The following is a 14,462-nucleotide window of genomic DNA, read 5'->3' as shown; positions in this document are numbered from 1 at the left end:
ATCCATTGCCACACATAAAAATGATTTTTTTGATTAACTTTTGTTAAAGACAATATCAAATATAGGTAAAACATAGCAGACTAGTATAACAAATCTCCAGCTATAACATTGTTCACCATCAACTCACAATCAATCTTATTTCTTCTATATTTCAATTTTCTCCATTACAATTATCTTTTTTTTTAATTAATTTTATTTTTAAACTTTACATAATTGTATTAGTTTTGCCAAATATCAAAATGAATCCACCACAGGTATACATGTGTTCCCCATCCTGAACCCTCCTCCCTCCTCCCTCCCCATACCATCCCTCTGGGTCGTCCCAGTGCACTAGCCCCAAGCATCCAGTATCGTGCATTGAACCTGGACTGGCATCTCGTTTCATACATGATATTTTACATGTTTCAATGCCATTCTCCCAAATCTTCCCACCCTCTCCCTCTCCCACAAAGTCCATAAGACTGTTCTATACATGTCTCTTTTGCTGTCTCGTATACAGGGTTATCGTTACCATCTTTCTAAATTCCATATATATGCGTTAGTATACTGTATTGGTGTTTTTCCTTCTGGCTTACTTCACTCTGTATAATAGGCTCCAGTTTCATCCACCTCATTAGAACTGATTCAAATGTATTCTTTTTAATGGCTGAGTAATACTCCATTGTGTATATGTACCACAGCTTTCTTATCCATTCATTATAATTATCTTACAGCAAGGCCCACATATCATGTAACTTCATCTGAAAGTACTTTTGAATGTATCACTAACAGTTTTTAAAACAACCACAATATTATAATCCTATCTAAAAAGTTTTGAGTAATTTTTAATACTCTCAAACATGGATTCTGTATATATTTTAAAGATAAAGCCTAGAAGTCTTGCTCATGGTTTATTTATTATTTTTTAAATTTTTTTGGCCACTCCATTCATCTACTTGTGGGATCCTAGCTCCTTGACCAGGGATTGGACCTGGGCCCTTGGCAGTGAAAGAACTGAGTCCTAACCACCAGACCACCAGGGAATCCTTTTGTTCACAGTTCAGATGTAGAGAAAGAAGAGTCAAGAAAGACACTGAAGTTTTTGCTGTAAGCAGCTGGTAGTGTTGTGTTGACATTTGTAAGGAAAATACTGTTGGAGTAGTTTTGGCAGGCAGGGTGAGCTAGGAGTTGGTTTAGGACCTGTCCAGTTTGAAATGTCTATTTGTATCCAAATAGGAATATTGAGTTGGCAGTTATATATATACATATTTCTGAAATTTTGGAAGAGATTAGGCTAGAGAGAGAAACTAGATGCTGATACCACAGTGATAGTATTGAAAATCATAAAGCTGTTTGACATCACCAAAGAAGTGAATTTAAGTGGAAAAGAGGCCTGAGGACTGAACCCCTGGGGCCCTCCAGCATCTAGCCAGGGATAAGAAAGAACACCTGGAGAAGGAAATGGAAATCAACTCCAGTATTCTTGCCTGGAGAATTCCATGGACAGAGGAGCCTGGCCGGCTACAGTCCATGAGGTTGCAAAGAGTCGGATATGACTGAATGACTAACACACAAGAAAGAACCAGCAAGGGACAGAGCACATGACCAGTGACACAGGAAGAAAACAGAGTGGTATTCTGAAAGCCTAAGGAAGAAAGTATTTCAAGGAAGATGTGATCAACTGTGTCAAATGCTGCAAATATATCAAGAAAGACAAGGACTAAGAGATGACCACTGTATTAGCAACATGAACGTCATGGGTGATTCCAAAAGGGTTATTTTATCAGAGTGATGGGGATGGGAGGCTGTCTTGCTTGGGTTCAGGAGAATCAGAAGAGAGGGGATGAACAGCAGCTATAATATAAAACTTTTAAGTAGTTTTTGCTGATAAGGTGTGTTGAGAGGACTATGAAGCCAAAAAAGAGTTTTGTTTCTAAAAGATAGGATGTATTAGGATAGGCTATATCCTATATTAGATAGGATATATATAAAAGCAGGATATATTAGAGATGATGGGAATGATCATGGAATGAGATCAAACGTGAAATAATCTGAGATAATATATATTGGTAACTAAACCATATAAGGCATACAAATGTTAGTTCTCTTCCCTTTGGACTTCTTTAATGAAAAGTTAAACAACCTGGAGCCACAGACAATGTTTTACTAATTAGTGGGTCATTGAGAGCAAAATTATTTGGCTTTAGGTAATGGTGCAGGCAAAATGTGGGTGGAATACTGATATATGTGGCATATTTTAGTTAGGATAATTTGGTTCAATATAATAATAAACCCTGGTCTTCCTTGGTGGCTCAGATGGTAAAGAATCTGCCTGCAATGCAGGAGACCCAGGTTCGATCCCTGGGTTGGGAAGATCCCCTGGAGAAGGGAATGGCAACCCATTCCAGTATTCTTGCCTGGACAATTCCATGGACAGAGGATCCTGGTGGGCTACAGTCCATGGAGTCGCAAAGAGTCAGACACGCCTGAGCGACTAACACACACAATAATAAACCCAAAAAAACAAAGCAGAGATTTCTTTTTCTCATGTGGCAGGAGTTTCTTTTTCTCGTGTGAAAGAAGTCTAGAGGTTAGCAGCTTGAAAAGGCTAGTCCTGTGGTTTCATGGTGTTGTCAGTGACCTGGGCTCTCTCTCAGACAGGCCTCTATTTTCAAGGTCACCTTCCTGTACAAGATGGCTGCTAGAGGCATAGCCATCACATCCCAGTCTCAGCAGCAGGAAAGAAGAAAACAGGAAGGAGGAAGAATGGCCTGATCCCTTCATTCTAAGGAGACTTTTTGGAAGTTCCACACAACATTTCCCTTTATATTAATATCTTTCTGGCCAGAACTTGACCTGCAAGGGAAGTTGGGAAATATAATCTTTCAATAGAGCATATTTCTTTCCTGAATGAAATAGGAGATTTATTTCAAAAGAAGAAGCAGAAAATGGACATTAGGGTAGGCTATTATAAATCTTTGCCTTAAGCTTTGTGGGAAGAGCATAGTTTTATGACAAAGACTTATGCTTGAACCCTAGCTCTACCATATACTGGCTGTGACCTTGAACAAGTTATTTTATCCATGTTTCAATTTTCTCCCCTTTAAAATTGAGCTAGGGACTTCGCTGGTGGTCCAGTGGCTACGATTCTGCACTCCCAATGCCGGGGGGCTTGGGTTTAATCCCTGGCTGGGGAACTAGATCCTACATACTTCAACTAAAGATACCACATGATGCAACAAAGATCAAAGATACCACATGCCACAACTAAGACCCAGACAGCCAGATAAATAAATATATAAATAAATAAAAATTTTAAAAAATTGAGCTAGTGTTCAGAATACTAGTGCTACTCTGAGGATTAAATGAGGTAATACAAGCAAAGTGCCATTGTGTCTGGCATAGAATAGGCACATAATAAATAAAACTATATATATATATATATATATGAAATGAAAATTAGTTATCTACTAAGTCATTGAGAGATGGTGTCAGTCTTTTCAGGCTGCTATACCAAAATTCTGTAGACTGTATGGCTTATAAATACCAGAAATTTATTTCTCACAGTTTTTGAGGCTAGGAAATCCAAGATCAAAGTCCTGTACATCTGATATCTGGTGAGGGTGTGTTTTCTGGTTCATAGATGGCCATCTTTTCACTGTGTTCTCACATGGAAGAAGGGGTGAGGGAGATCTCTGTGATCTCTTTAATAAGGGCTCTGCCCTCAGACGTTTACTTCTGTTCAGTCGCTCAGTCATGTCTGACTCTTTGTGACCTCGTGGACTGCAGCATGACAGGCTTTCCTGTCCATCACCAACTCCCAGAGCTTACTCTAATGCATGTCCATTGAGTCGGTGATGCCATCCAACCATCTCATCCTCTGTCATCCCCTTCTCCTCCTGCCTTCAATCTCTTCCAGCATCAGGGTCTTTTCAAATTAGTCAGTTCTTCCCATCAGGTGGCCAAAGAATTGGGAGTTTCAGCTTCAGCATCAGTCCTTCCAATGAATATTCAGGCCTCATTCCCTTTAGGATTGACTGGTTGGCTCTCCTTACAAGAGTCTTCTCCAACACCACAGTTCAAAAGCATCAATTCTTCAGTGCTCAGCTTTCTTTATAGTCCAACTCTCGGGAATTGGGAGTTTCAGCTTCAGCATCAGTCCTTCCAATGAATATTCAGGCCTCATTCCCTTTAGGATTGACTGGTTGGCTCTCCTTACAAGAGTCTTCTCCAACACCACAGTTCAAAAGCATCAATTCTTCAGTGCTCAGCTTTCTTTATAGTCCAACTCTCACGTCCATACATGACTACTGGAAAAACCACAGCTTTGACTAGACAGACCTTTGTCGGTGAAGTAATGTCTCTGCTTTTTAATATGCTGTCTAGGGTTGTCATAGCTTTTCTTTCAAGGAGCAAGCGTCTTAATTTCATGGCTACAGTCACCATCTGCAGTGATTTTGGAGCCAAGAAAAGAAAGTCTGTCACTGTTTCCATTGTTTCCCCATCTATTGCCATAAAGTGATAGGACCAATTGCCATGATTTTCATTTTCTGAATGTTGAGTTTTAAGCCAACTTTTTCACTCTCCTCTTTCACTTTCATCAAGAGGTTCTTTAATTCTTCTTTGCTTTCTGCCATAAGGGTGATGTCATCTGCATATCTGAGGTTATTGATATTTCTCCTGGCAATCTTGATTCCAGCTTGCACTTCATCCAGCCCGGCATTTCACATGATGTATTCTGTATATAAGTTAAATAAGCAGGGTGACAATATTCAGCCTTAATGTACTCCTTTCCCAATTTGGAACCATTGGTCGCTCAGTTGTGTCCGACTCTTTGAGACCCCATGAACTGTAGCCTGATAGGCTCCTCCCTCCATGGGAATTCTCCAGGCAAGAATACTGGAGTGGGTTGCCATGCCCTCCTCCAGGAGATCTTCACAACCCAGGGGTTGGACCCAGGTCTCCCTCATTGCAGGTAGATTCTTTACTGTCTGAGCCACCAGGGAAGCCTCAAAACCCTACCTCCAAATAGTATCGCTTTGGGGATTAGGTTTCAATATATGAATTTTGCTGCTGCTAAGTCACTTCAGTTGTGTCTGACTCTGTGTGACCCCACAGACGGCAGCCCACCAGGCTCCCCTGTCCCTGGGATTCTCCAGGCAAGAACACTGGAGTGGGGTGCCATTTCCTTCTCCAGTGCATGAAAGTGAAAAGTGAAAGTGAAGTCGCTCAGTCGTGTCTATTTAGTCTATAGCACATAGTATGATAGATGGGGAAACAGTGTAAACAGGGACAGATTTTATTTTTGGGGGCTTCAAAATCACTGAAGATGGTGACTGCAGCCATGAAATTAAAAGATGTTTGCTCCTTGGAAGAAAAGTTATGACCAACCTAGATAGCATATTAAAAAGCAGAGATGTTACTTTGCCTACAAAGGTCCGTCTAGTCAAAGCTATGATTTTTCTGTTAGTCATGTTTGGATGTGAGAGTTGGAGTATAAAGAAAGCTGAGCATCAAAGAATTGGTGCTTTTGAACTGTGGTGTTGGAGAAGATTCTTGAGATTCCCTTGCACTGCAAGGAGATCAAACCAGTCAATCCTAAAGGAAGTCAGGCCTGAATATTCACTGGAAGGACTGACGTTGAAGCTGAAGCTCCAATTCTTTGGCCACCTGATGGGAAGAACTGACTCATTTGAAAAGACCCTGATGCTGGGAAAGATTGAAGGTGGGAGGAGAAGGGGACAACAGAGGATGAAATGATTGGATGGCATCACTGACTCAATGGACGTGAGTCTGAGTAAACTGCAGGAGTTAGTGATGGACAGGGAGGACTGGTGTGCTGCAGTCCATTGGGTGGCAAAGAGTTGGACATGACTGGGCAACTGAACTGAACTGAACTGACATATTGTTAATTGGGCTGGTAGGCTACTTTAGTTACAGGTTCAATAGGAGAGCTACTATCTTCACTTCCCCTTTTTTACATAAGAAATACCCCAAGAGCTAGGAGAGTTACAACATATTGTCAGCAGCATTTATTAGCTCTGGTTAACTTGATCACGTCCATTAAACTTGTTTAAATTATTTGTACAAATGCTTTCATTGAATCCTTTCATCTGATACCAACCAAACTACAAATCCTGAGAAAAGTAATCTGGTTAAGGCCTGATGAAAAATGCCTATTTTAATGAGCACATATATCTTAAGTTTAGATCTTCAGAGTGTGGGAAAACTACTTCTCTGGTTCCTGCTGATTTTTAGGTCTGTTTTAGCCATCTTGGATAACATCTGTTTTCAAGATGCTTTTGGTTGGTTGACTTTATAATTATTGGAGTCATAATCAATGTGCTGTGGTGTGCTCAGTTGCTCAGTCGTGTCTTTGAGACCCTATGGACCGTAGCCCACCAGGCTTCTCTGACCATAGAATTTTCCAGGCAAGAATACTGGAGCAGATTGTCATGCCCTACTCTAAGGGATCTTCCCCAACCAGGGATTGAACCCATGTCTCTTGTGTTTCCTGCAGTGACAGGCAGATTCTTTACCATTGCGCCACCAATTGCTGGTATAGATAGCTCTTTTAGGTCCTACTGTGTCTACCAACCCACACTCCAAGCCCTCATGGTTTCTGTACACAAGATGAAAACACCACTGGTCAGCCCGGGGTTCTGTAATGCCATGAGTTATCATTTCCTACTCAAGGCAGGCAAGAGGTGGACAAACACTTGTTTCTGGCAGAGCTGGTACCTCTAGTTAGTCAGCAGAAAATTCTTCAGCCAATGAAGGATTTGTGACAAAGGGAGATATAGGCCAAGTGGTCATCCACTTCAGCTTGGCACCTAAAGGGAACTGCAGGAAACACGTTGAATCCTATTAGGGAAAAGGCAAGATTTTTATAGATGGGTTAATTTCTTTCCTATGGAGACAATTTTCTCTTATCATATCACAAACTACTTTAGGCTGAAAGTACAAGTTATAGACCAGGTAAAAATACTGCAGAATACTTCATCTACCTTCAACCCTAAATTATTCAAGTGGCTGCAGCCATTGGTCAACAGGAAGGCAGAAAGTGTCTTAGAGAGAAACGCCCGGCCTAAGAGATGAGGACTCATGCAGCGTTCCCTCTAAGCCCCCACAGGCAGCACAGTGCACTGGAAAAATCAGAGCTTTGGCTCTGCCACTAGTAATGTGGCCTTGGCCTTGAGTGAATTATTTGACTTCTGTAAATGACACAATATGTAAAATGCCCAAGAGGACAGGCCCAGAGAGAAGCTCTACATTGTCAGTGCCTTTTGTTTCCCTCATTACAATGAACCTATTTACAATTTTTTTCAGTTAGTTTAAAAACGTTTAAAAATATAAACTAAAACATGAATGAAGGAATATAAATGTATCTAATAAACTATTAAAGGTAAACACCTTTGTATTTGAGCCAAGAATAGAACTTTGCCAACCATTCCAGAGTCTCCTCTCCTCCTCAGAGAAGCTGCTATCTTGACTTTCCTAGTAATCAAGTGATGCAGGTAAGTGTACATCTCAAGGCCCTGGAGTTTGGTCTTGCCTATTAAAGAAAAAATTTTCATGAGCTTTTAAAATGATTTACAGGCTCCTCCTCTATCTCCAGTTCCTTAAAACCATCTGTTGAAGAACATGCGCTATTTGCTATGCAGTTTCCTAGTCTGGATTTTGCTGATTTCATTTTTACTGATGTAGGTCCACATGGTCTTTTGTTAGTTGTATATTTCACAAACTGACTGGTAGATACAGAAGCAAGATTCGACTCAGGTTCAATCCCTCTGGCAAGATGAAAGGAAATCATATATTCTTTCATTAGGAAGCATATAATATCTTGTCTTTTTTTTTTTTTTTGAAGACCTAATTGGCTTTATGGAATGAGTCATGAATCAAGCAACAACTCATCTAGTAAACAGACAGGTACTCCTGTTTCTTTTTGGAATATTAGCAGTCACTGCAGAGAAGGCAATGGCACCCCACTCCAGTGTTCTTGCCTGGAGAATCCCATGGATGGAGGAGCCTGGTAGGCTGCAGTCCACGGGGTCGCTGAGGGTCGGACATGACTGAGCGACTTCACTTTCACTTTTCACTTTCATGCATTGGAGAAGAAGATGGCAACCCACTCCAGTGTTCTTGCCTGGAGAATCCCAGGGACGGGGGAGCCTGGTGGGCTGCCGTCTACGCGGTCGCACAGAGTCAGACACGACTGAAGCGATTTAGCAGCAGCAGCAGTCATTGATGCTCAATGAGTACATCCATTATTCATGAGTGGTTGCAAAATGGTGATCTTCCACTTCTATCATTTATGAAATGTAATAATTGGAGTCTTTATAAGGAGAACTTCCCCACATCTCTTTGGTTCTCCAATGGTAGAGCTCATATAAGAAAATTAAATGTCTAATTCTTTCTCTTTGTTTTTATCAGTTTTAAAGATAATGAATTGGTTCTTTATCATTATTTGAAGGCATCTGAGGTTTCAAGTATTATTATACTCATGAAATACACACACACAAATATAAATATATATACACATATCTACATGTATATACATGTGTGTATATAGACATATAATACCATATTCTGATCTTTAAAACTTTTAAAAATTATTTACTTTTTTACATATATATGCATTTTGGTATTTAAAAATATATATTTAAATATTTTAGTTTTGGCTGCGTTGGGTCTTAGTTGTGACATGCAGGATTTTCTGTTGCAGCCTGTGGGCTCCAGATCACATTGGCTCTGTGAGGTGCCGATTGGGGGCTTAGTTGCCCTGAGGCAGGTGGGGTCTTAGCTCCCTAAGCTGGGATGGAACCCTGTCCTGTGCATTGAAGGCTGATTCTTAACCACTGGTGCATTGAAGGTTGATTCTTAACCACTGGACCACCATGGAAGTCTCTAAAACTGTTTTTCTTCACTGTTTTTTTTGTATCCTTTCAGTAATATTCTACACATACAAAACCACTTATAAATGTTGATAGTTATTTGTTTCACTATTTTACTATTACAAACAATGTTATATGGAATATCTTTAATAGTTCCTTATATATGAATATATTTGTGGGATAAATTTCTAGAAGTGGAAATGCTGCCTCTAAAATTTTCATAGATAATGCCAAATCATCTTCCACAGAATTCATACCAATTACATTGCCATCAGGAATGTATCCGTGATAAGGCATCTTTTTAAAAAATACTTTGGGTTGCAAGGCCAAAGCAAGGGGTCAGAAAAGGACTGGATTTTAATAGAGAAAGATGGGAAAAAGCCACGGTGGAGGTGAGAAATTGAAGTTGGGTAAAGGAATTATAGCCACAGAAGAGCAGATACTAATTCGAAATGGTATCCAAAGAATAAAGGGGTCAGTTCAGTTCAGTCACTCAGTCGTGTCCGACTCTTTGCGACCCCATGAATCCCAGCACACCAGGCCTCCCTGTCCATCACCAACTCCCAGAGTTCACTCAGACTCACGTCCATTGAGTCAGTGATGCCATCCAGTCATCTCATCCTCTGTCGTCCCCTTCTCCTCTTGCCTCCAACCCCTCCCAGCATCAGAGTCTTTTCCAATGAGTCAACTCTTTGCATGAGGTGGCCAAAGTACTGGAGTTTCAGCTTTAGCATCATTCCTTCCAAAGAAATCCCAGGGCTGATCTTCAGAATGGACTGGCTGGATCTCTTTGCAGTCCAAGGGACTCTCAAGAGTCTTCTCCAACACCACAGTTCAAAAGCATCCATTCTTCAGCACTCAGCCTTCTTCACAGTCCAACTCTCACATCCATACATGACCACAGGAAAAACCATAGCCTTGACTAGACGGACCTTTGTTGGCAAAGTAATGTCTCTGCTTTTGAATATGCTATCTAGGTTGGTCATAACTTTCCTTCCAAGGAGTGAGCATCTTTTAATTTCATGGCTGCAGTCACCATCTGTAGTGATTTTGGAGCCCAGAAAAATAAAGTCTGACACTGTTTCCACTGTTCCTGATCCATTTCCCATGAAGTGATAGGACCAGATGCCATGATCTTCATTTTCTGAATGTTGAGCTTTAAGCCAACTTTTTCACTCTCCACTTTCACCTTCATCAAGAGGCTTTTTAGTTCCTCTTCACTTTCTGCCATAGGGGTGGTATCATCTGCATATCTGAGGTTATTGATATTTCTCCCAACAATCTTGATTCTAGCTTGTGTTTCTTCCAGTCCAGCGTTTCTCATGATGTACTCTGCATAGAAGTTAAATAAGCAGGGTGACAATATACAGCCTTGATGTACTCCTTTTCCTATTTGGAACCAGTCTGTTGTTCCATGTCCGGTTCTAACTGTTGCTTCCTGACCTGCATACAGATTTCTCAAGAGGCAGGTCAGGTGGTCTGGTATTCCCATCTCTTTCAGAATTTTCCACAGTTTATTGTGATCCACACAGTCAAAGGCTTTGGCATAGTCAATAAAGCAGAAATAGATGTTTTTCTGGAACTCTCTTGCTTTTTCCATGATCCAGCGGATGTTGGCAATTTGATCTCTGGTTCCTCTGCCTTTTCTAAAACCAGCATGAACATTAGGAAGTTCACAGTTCACATATTGCTGAAGCCTGGCTTGGAGAGTTTTGAGCATTACTTTACTAGCATGTGAGATGAGTGCAATTGTGCGGTAGCTTGAGCATTCTTTGGCATTGCCTTTCTTTGGGATTGGAATGAAACCTGACCTTTTCCAGTCCTGTGGCCACTGCTGAGTTTTCCAAATTTGCTAGCATATTGAGTGCAGCACTTTCGCAGCATCATCTTTCAGGATTTGAAATAGCTCAACTGGAATTCCATCACCTCCACTAGCTTTGTTTGTAGTGATGCTTTCTATGGCCCACTTGACTTCACATCCCAGGATGTCTGGCTCTAGGTCAGTGATCACATCATCGTGATTTTCTGGGTCATGAAGATCTTTTTTGTACAGTTCTTCTGTGTATTCTTGCCATCTCTTCTTAATATCTTCTGCTTCTGTTAGGTCCCTACCATTTCTGTCCTTTATTGAGCCCATCTTTGTGTGAAATGTTCCCTTGGTATCTCTAATTTTCTTGAAGAGATCTCTAGTCTTTCCCATTCTGTTTTCTTCTATTTCTTTGCATTGATCGCTGAAGAAGGCTTTCTTATCTCTTCTTGCTATTCTTTGGAACTCTGCATTCAGATGTTTCTCCTTTGCTTTTCACAGCTATTTGTAAGGTCTCCCCAGACAGCCATTTTGCTTTTTTGCATTTCTTTTCCATGGGGATGGTCTTGCTCCCTGTCTCCTGTACAGTGTCACGAACCTCATTCCATAGTTCATCAGGCACTCTATCTATCAGAACTAGGCACTTAAATCTATTTCTCACTTCCACTGTATAATCATAAGGGATTTGATTTAGGTCATACCTGAACGGTCTAGTGGTTTCCCCCACTTTCTTCAATTTAAGTCTGAATTTGGCAATAAGGAGTTCATGATCTGAGTCACAGTCAGCTCCCAGTCTTGTTTTTGCTGACTGTATAGAGCTTCTCCATCTTTGGCTACAAAGAATATAATCAATCTGATTTCGGTGTTGACCATCTGGTGATGTCCATGTATAGAGTCTTCTCTTGTGTTGTTGGAAGAGGGTGTTTGTTATGACCAGTGCATTTTCTTGGCAAAACTCTATTAGTCTTTGCCCTGCTTCATTCTGTATTCCAAGGCTAAATTTGCCTGTTACTCCAGGTGTTTCTTGACTTCCTACTTTTGAGGCAAACAGAAAAGTCTAGTACTGGCAGGTGTGGTAGTGTGGAAAGAACACTGAATTTGAAGGCAGGAACTATGTCCCACAGTTATTATCAGAGTAGCTTTAAGAGGTATTATTTCAGTTTTACAAATAAGAAAGAAAAGGCTATGTGGATAACAATACCTATTTCACAGGGTTGAAAGAAGGTTAAATGGTATAATGTATGTGACATCATCTATTAGAGTATGAGCTTCTGGATGGCAATTTTCTCAAACCCAGTGCAGTGCTAGGTACCTTCTAGAACTCAACACACAATTTGCTGAATACTTTTAATGAATGATAGTGAAAGCAAAAGTCACTCAGTCATGTCCGACTCTTCGAGATCCCATGGACTGTATAGTCCACGATTCCATGAGTATCTTCCCAACCCAGGGATTGAACCCAGGTCTCCTGCATTGTGGGTGGATTCTTTACCAGCTGAGCCACAAGGGAAAACCAAGAATACTGGAGTGGATAGCCTATCCCTTCTCCAGTGGATCTTTTGACCCAGGAATCGAACCAGGGTCTTTCTGCATTGCAGGTGGATTCTTTATCAACTGAGCTTCCTTAATGAATGATAGGACCTAACAAGTTATGATTATCAAGAAATGGATATTGACTCTTTAAAGATCAGCAGCCAAAAGAAAAGTCTGGTTGGCTACAACATCACATTAGATTCTGGTACCTGTGCATAACGGCTTGCCTGATGGCTCAGTGGTAAAGAATCCACCTACCAAGCAGAAGTGGGTTTGATCCCTGGTCCAGGATGATTCCCTGGAGAAGGAACTGGCAACCTGTGACTTTTGTATTTGATAATTATCAAAAAAGTTGAGAAAATGAATAATCCTGATTGAAAAAACCACATATCTAAATTTCTCCTTTAGATAAATTTAGGGGCCTATATTTTATGTTTTACTTGGTAAAACACTTTAGGGGGGAAAAACAGCACTTTACACATATTTTATTCATTAAATGGTAGCAATCTCAATGAGTTGAAATTGAAATAGGTTTTTAAATTTGTATAAAAATTAACTTTACTTCCTTTCAAACTAATATAAGGCATTTTTATAGTAACAACACTATGCTGTAAAGTTATTAAAAATAGAAATAAAATTCAGATTACTTAAAAGGAGGGAGAAAAGGCCATAAGGCACTGCACACAAGGCCCAGTGCAGTGCCTAAAACTGAGTGTCATGTTTGGTTTGGGATTCCTTACAAGAAAAAGCAAAAACAGTCAACAATGTAGTTCTCATTATTAGAAAATAATTAAGCATATCAGTTTTAATAGGAGACAGTCTCTCCCCCACCCTCATATGAAATTATAAACAAAAAATTTTGTTGCACCTTAGGTAGAGGATCCAGAATAGGCAGTGAGTTTAAAGGACTAATGCTAACTAGATAATCCTTAAAGTTTTCCATCAGCTTTCTCTCCAACCTTAAGTTTCCAGAGTGTTTTTCTATTGAATCATTCTATCATCAATGGAGAGTACACAGAAAACAATTGATGTTTGGTGTATGAATTCTTGAATTAAAAGAAATGTTATTGCCAGTCTTTATTTAACATTCAATAATAAAGGAGGCATAATGGGGTAATAGAGCCTGGGAGTTAAGAGTTAGGGTCCCTCACATACTAACCTCAACTTTTTGTAAATGTGCATTTTGGGCAGACTTTTAGCATCTTTGGATCTGAGGCTTAGATCAGTGCTTTTTAACCTTGGCTTCACATTAGAATCACCTAGAGAGTTTGAGAAAACTACTGATATGTGAGATTTACCCTCACCAATTCTGATAAATCTGGTCTGGGGTGGGATCTAGGCATCAGTATAATTTTAAAAGGTCCCAAGTGATTTTGTTTTTTCTTTTTTGGTCCCAAGTAATTTAAAGGGGAAGCCCGTGGATGAGAACCACTAATTCAGAGGTTTTCCGTAGTCCCTTCCAGGTCGAAAATACTAAGAACTGATGAAACCCACTATTTAGAAATGAAATAACTGTCTTAACAGACTAATAAAGGTAGTTGCAACTATAAGTGTGGTTTTTAAAAATCATCTAAAAAAGAGTAAAAATCCTGGGACTTTTATTACTAAATGATAACTCATGGAAGGTCACATGTTGTAATATGTTCACATATAATTTATCCATAAAACAATATGCTTAGGGGACAATCTTAACTCAATTTTGTTATGTGGGACATGGATGACAGAAGATAACTTGCATATGGTAAGGAATGTAATAGGATTAGGAATTGTCCATTAAAGCAGGACCTCAGAAGGTCTTCATGTGAGGGGAATTAGATATAAACTCTCAGCAGTTTACTGAGACTCTAAACTCTCAGAGGAAGGAAACAAGTCTCAAAGAAGGTATAATCATAATCTGACTCCTGTATGATTTAGTAACCCAAATTCAGCTCATTTGGTGGATCTAAAATACCCTCACAGTAGAAATTAACACAATGTTATAAGTCAACTATACTTTAACACAACAAATTAAAAAAATAAAGACCCTTCAACTATGAACTTAAAGTTGTTTTACTGTTGTTGTTATTCAATTGCTAAGTTGTGTCTGACTCTTTGAGACCCCACGCACTGCAGCATGTCAGGCTTCCCTGTCCTTCACTATCTCCCAGAGTTTGCTCAAACTCATGTCTTTTGAGTAAGTGATGTTATCTAACCATCTCATCCTCTGCTGCCCTCTTCTCCTCTTGCCATTAGTCTTTCCTAGCATCAGG

The sequence above is a fragment of the Bos grunniens genome, chromosome 29 (genome assembly GCF_055505025.1).
Source record: "Bos grunniens cultivar Pamir isolate PY7600 chromosome 29, Bosgru_T2T1.0, whole genome shotgun sequence".
NCBI classification, from domain to species: domain Eukaryota; kingdom Metazoa; phylum Chordata; class Mammalia; order Artiodactyla; family Bovidae; genus Bos; species Bos grunniens.
Note: the sequence above shows the minus strand (reverse complement) of the source record.